We start from the raw sequence: 5,793 nt of genomic DNA on the forward strand, positions 1-5,793 counted from the left end.
GAGGGGGGACCCAGATCGGCTCAGAGCAGAGGGCCTGCCAGTCGTGTGTATTTGCATTTGCCAGGAAGGCAGCTCCTAATCAGAGTCAGTGGTCTGGTTCCTCTGATGACTATGGATAGATAAAGATTTAAGGCCTTGGGGTAATGAAGCTAAACCGCTTGTCACCACCTACTCTGTGTTCCAGGAGATTGCATTGCTGTGGGAGGCAGCCCCAGCCTGGCCCTGCAAAGTTTCTCCCATTATGTGAAGAGCAGGAGATGATAGCCAACATTAATATTCAGCCCTTCAGCCTCCATCAGCTTAGCCCTCTGCACTCCTCTCTAACCCTCCAGAGGGAACAGCAGAGCTCTTCTCTTTGAAGAAAGACATCGGCAAGTATCTGCATGCAGTAGGGGACTGGTGATGCTTTGCTTAGAGTGGGCACAAGGAAGGGAGTGTGGAAGGGAGAAAGGGGGTGTTTCTTAGAGATCATCCCCCTCCCTCTTCTAATTCAAGATCAGAATCTGCTTGCTTCCCTTCCTCCATGCAGACGTTGGAAGAACAAGATAAATTTCCTTGTCAGCTTGGGCTCTAAATTCTCATTTATTTATTAGGAAATGATACAGTTTTCTCCAAGCAGCCATCTCTCCTGCTTGCTTAGGTACTGTCCATTACTAAAGAGTTGAAGGCAGAAAAAGACCCAGTTGGAGGCCAGGGCGGTTTTCTTTGTTGTTGTTAGCTCTCAGTGTCTATATCACTAGGGAGAGTGTTTTTCTGAAGCCAGTCCAGGAAATTTCATTCCAAGAACAGCCTGCTAATCTGAGCTTCTTCAGGACTAGCGGGTGTGATGGAGCTGGCACGATGGGCAAAGAGAGTGGCCCCAGGGTGGCGGCAAGTCTTCCCTCGGTCTGCCAGGGTTGCCTTGTCAAGAACCACAGGCCTAGTAACTCTAACCTCAGGGTCTGGTTTACGATCACAGTGTTGGCAGGGCTGGGTTCTCCTGAGGCCTCTCTCCTTGGCTCAGGGATGGTGCCTTCTTACGATGCCCTTACGTGGTCTGCCTTCTTGTTTGTGACTATGTCCTAATCTCCGCTGTCAACTGAAAAAAAAAAAAGCTAAACCTAAAACTTGAGAATAATGCTTTATTTGGTGGACTAGCTAAGGACCTAAATCTGGTAGCCAGCCTTTTCAGTAGCTCTGAGGGACTCACCTGAAGAGGTAAGGGAAGAGCCAAGATACATAGGAGTTAGGGCAACAAAAATCAGGTAGTTGGAACATCTAAAGATCACTGTTAATTACAGAAAAATAGAGAACTTAAGTTAATGAATTTAGCACTTGTCTATGTATGACAGGGGTTCCTTGGTGGCTCAGCCAGTCAAGAACCAGACTGAAGTGCAGGAAACCGGGGTTCGATCTTTGGCTCAGGAGATTCCCTGGAGAAGGGAATGGCTATCCATGCCTGGAGAATTCCATGGACAGAGCAGCCTGGCAGGTTATAGTCCACTGAGTGGCAAAGAGTCAGACACAGCTGAGCGACTAACCCGTTCTTCACTTCATTACGTATGGGAAGATGCAAGAATCTGGGCTCACTGAAATCATTCCTCTGATAGTCACCTTATCGGTCCAGTCTCACTTTTCTGGATTCTGTACTCTCTTGAGTGTACCGGCCTGTGGCTGCTGTGGCTGATGGCTTGATAGCTTCACCGTACTTTGCTTATCAATAGGGCAGGTGACAGTCTTCGTTCACACCATCTCTTATAAACAGACCAGTAACACGGATTAGGGGCCACCCATATGACCTCATTTAACCTTCACTACCTCTGAAAAGACCTTGTCCCCACACAGTCACATTCTGAGATTCTGGGGATTAGGATTTCGGTACATGGACTCGGGAGGACTTGGTTTAGCCAGTAACAGTGCCCTGTCTGAGATTCAGGGAAAACTTGGGTTCGACTCTGCCCCTGGGTGAAGGGCTGGGGAGTGTATCAGTTGGAGGGTTTTGATTGAGCAATGTGGGAACTGAATGAGAGGCTGTGGAGAGAACACCGATGTAGATGGAAAATGTTCATATGAGTAAACAAAGGATTCTGTGGCCATCAGGCCGTCAGCTGTTATAGCCGCCCCATGCTGCCCCCAACAAACAACGCACGCTGGGAAGGTTCAGGATGGAAAAGAGCACGATATTGGCCCTAGAGAGCTGGTGATGGACAGGGAGGCCTGGCGTGCTACAGCCCACGGGGTCACAAAGAGCTGGACACGACTGCACGTTTGAGCTGAACTAGGTAGTTAAGGTGCACACCAAAGGAACAATTTCAGTGAGGCTAGACTCTCGCCTTCTCCGTATGTAGAAAAGCACTAAGCTCATTGCCTTGAGAAGTCTGGCTTTCTATACTTAACAATGATCTGTTTTGATGTTCTGACTACCTGGTTTTTGTTGCAAAAACTCCTCTAAACCCTGGCTCCTCCCTTACCCCTTTGGAGCAATCCCTCAGCGCTACCTGAGAAGCTGGTTCCTGGGCTTGAGGCCCATGAAGTCCACCAAATAAAATATAATTCTCAACTTTTGCATGCGAGCTAAGTCACTTCAGTCATGTCTGACTCTGTGTGACCCCATGAACTGTAGCCCGCCAGGCCCCTCTGTCCCTGGGATTCTCCAGGCAAGGACACTGGAGCAGGTAGCCATTCCTTTCACCGGGGGATCTTCCTGACCCACGTCTCTTACATCTCCCGCATTAGCAGGCAGACTCTTTACCACTTGAGCCACCTGGGAAGCCTTCTCAATGTTTTTTTTCAGTCGACACTGACAAGATGGGAAGCCTGAGGAGCCAGGCAGTCACCCTGGCCCCTTTGAGGCAGGGCGGGAAGCAGGTACCCAGGAACTGTGCTGTGCTGGGAACGCTCCAATCAGGGCAAGGGGGCGCCGGTGGGCTGGGTCCCAGAAGAGGAGGAGGACAGCTGCCCTCTTGGGTTCACCGCTGGCTGGGGTAGAAGGAGGAGGAGGGGTCTAGAGCTTTGGTCTCAGTGATGGGAGTGAGGGACCGGGGTTCACAGGTCAGGCTGGAGAAAGTGAGTTTCAAGAGTGCCTTAGCAGCAGTCAAGAGAGAATGGATGCTGGAAAACTAAAACAATACAATCGTCTACCAGATCACTTATTCCCTCACTTGAATAAAGGGGTTACATACGGTGATCTATATGCTCTGCCACACGTCACTCGGTCGTGTCCGACTCTGCAACACTTTGGACTGTGGCCAGCCAGGCTCCTCTGTCCATGGGATTCTTCAGGCAAGAATACTGGAGTGGGTTCCCATTTCCTTCTCTAGGGGATCCTTCTGACCCAGGAATCGAACTCACACCTCCTGTGTCTCCTGCATGTATGCAGATTCTTTACACACTGAGCATTGGGGAAGCTCCTCTGTCTTCACTGAACATTTACTAAAGTGGCCCCCTGCCACTACTTCCTTGAGTTCTTCCCCTTCCTTTGTCGTTAGGTGTTGGTGCTCCCACTCCTGGCTCTTTATTGCCTGTGAAGCCTCACTGGTCTTGGACAGCTTCCTGGCATCTCCCACTGTGGAGGTGCCGGCCTCTGTGTGTTCATGAAGGTCATCAGACTTACACGGCTATAAAAAAGCAGGTGACGGTTCTCCGGTAAGGCTCAATTTATTAATGTCTTCTTTGTGATTTGGGCTGGTAATAAATAATATATTCATTATAAACAATCATTCAACCCGTCATTATTTCTTTGGTCCTCAGCTACCTTGTCTACAAAACAAGAGAGCTGAACTCAATGAGTATTAAGCTTTCTTTCAGCTCTAGCTCTGTTGGATTCTATGAAAATTAAACTCCTCGGGGTAGGTAGTCTATGGGGCTTGACTGTGAGGCATCCCCCAAGAAGTTGGAAATGGGAAATGTAATTTCCCTCTGAGAGAAGGATTACAAAGCCAACCAGCACTAGATCAAAGGAGATATATTCAACGTCTCCTTAAATGAACAGGATGGATTTGAGATCAGAGCAGTCTGGATTGACAGCAGGAGCATCTCCAGGGAGAGCATGGCCTGTCGGGGCGAGACAGAGCATCCCGGACATGCAGAAAAAGGAGGCTGAGATCGTGAGCACATCAGGACTGAGTTCCAATTTGGCCAAGACAAGGCTGGTACCCACATGTTAGAAGGCTCTGCGGAGGTGATGGGGAGGGGCTTCAGGCCATCGTGACCAGACCCCTCAGCAGAGATGATAGTTCATATTGTTAAAACCCATATTGTATAGGCACCAACCAAACACAAAGGGCTTCACCTACAGCTGGAACAGGGACCTAGGATCCTCATTATGCCCAACATGCGTCCTCTAGTGCCCGGGGCATCCATGGAGTCCCTGGTGTGGGAAGAGCTGGGAGCACAAGCTTGTAAGAGGCTCAGGGCAAAAGCTATTTACTGATCAGCTCAGAATTAGTTTAAGAACTTTCACGTTCATATCATTCAATTCATTCACCGAGCAATCCCTTGCTTTGACTGTGGTTTCCCACATACTTCTATCTAAAGGGAAAGAAGGCGTATGACTGGTTCCATGATTGTAAGATGAATGTATTTTTCAAGGTAAACAAATAGGTTTCCTGATTTTTTAAATGTATTTGTTTTTAACTGAAGGATAATTGCTCTGCAATATGGTGCTAGTTTCTGCCATACATCAACATGAAGAGCCATAGGTATACACATGTCCCCTCCCTCTTTAAGCCCCTCATACCTCCCAGCCTCCTAGGTTGTTGCAGAGCACTGGATTTGAGCTTCCTTTGTCATACAGTAAACTCCCACTGGTTGTCTGTCTGACGTGTGGTAATATTTATGTTTCCATGATGCTTTCTCAGTTCGTCCTACCCTCTCCTTACCCCTGCATCCGCAAGTCTGTTCTCTGTGTCTGCCTCTCTGTTGCTGCTCTGCAGATAGGTCCATTGGTACCATCTTTCTAGATTCCATATATATGTGCTGCTGCTGCTGCTGCTGCTGAATCACTTCAGTTGTGTCCGACCCTGTGCGACCCCATAGACGGCAGCCCACCAGGCTCCCCCGTCCCTGGGAGTCTCCAGGCAAGAACACTGGAGTGGGTTGCCATTGCCTTCTCCAATGCATGAAAGTGAAAAGTGAACATGAAGTCACTCGGTCATATCCGACTCTCAGCGACCCCATGGACTTCAGCCTACCAGACTCCTCCGTCCCTGGGATTTTTCCAGGCAAGAGTACTGGAGTGGTTTGCCATTGCCTTCTCTATATATATGTGTTAGTATACGGTATTTGTTTTTCTCTTTCTGACTTACTTTACTCTGTTTAATAGGCTAAAAATATGGAACGCTTCACAAATTTGTGTGTCATCGTTGCACAGGGCCATGTTAATCTTCTCTGTATTGTTGCAATTTTAGTATATGCGCTGCTGAAGTGAGCACAGGCTTTCTGTTTTGTCAGTCCTTGGGAGCCTGATCCAGTTGATCATGTGAATTCACCTCTATCAGGGAAATCCACTCTTGGCTTGCTGACAAAGTCAACTGCCTCAATTAAACAAAAAAACAAACAACCCAATTTAAAAATAGGAAGAGGACCTGAATAGACATTATTCCAAAGAAAACATGCACGTGGCCAGCAGGCATATGAAAAGGCACATCACTAATCATCAGAGAAACGCACATCAAAACCACAGTGAAATTTCACCTCACACCCATCAGAATGGTCATCATCAAAAAGAACACAGATAACAAATGTTGGTTTGAGGATGTGGAAAAAAGAAAACCCTAGGACACTGTTGGTGGGAATGTAAATTGGTGCAGCCAT

At 48.0% G+C, this 5,793-nt stretch overlaps 1 non-coding gene across 1 annotated transcript; it reads right to left on the bottom strand.

Annotated features, from left to right (window-relative positions):
• Positions 1-5,305: 5,305 nt before the first annotated feature.
• On the bottom strand, positions 5,306-5,411 carry LOC120871666. Its single transcript, XR_005723089.1, has one exon. It is a non-coding gene; the product is annotated as a U6 spliceosomal RNA (small nuclear RNA).
• Between the last annotated feature and the right edge of the window lie 382 nt (positions 5,412-5,793).

Source organism: Oryx dammah, unplaced genomic scaffold, assembly GCF_014754425.2.
Source record: "Oryx dammah isolate SB20612 unplaced genomic scaffold, SCBI_Odam_1.1 HiC_scaffold_12, whole genome shotgun sequence".
NCBI lineage: Eukaryota > Metazoa > Chordata > Mammalia > Artiodactyla > Bovidae > Oryx > Oryx dammah.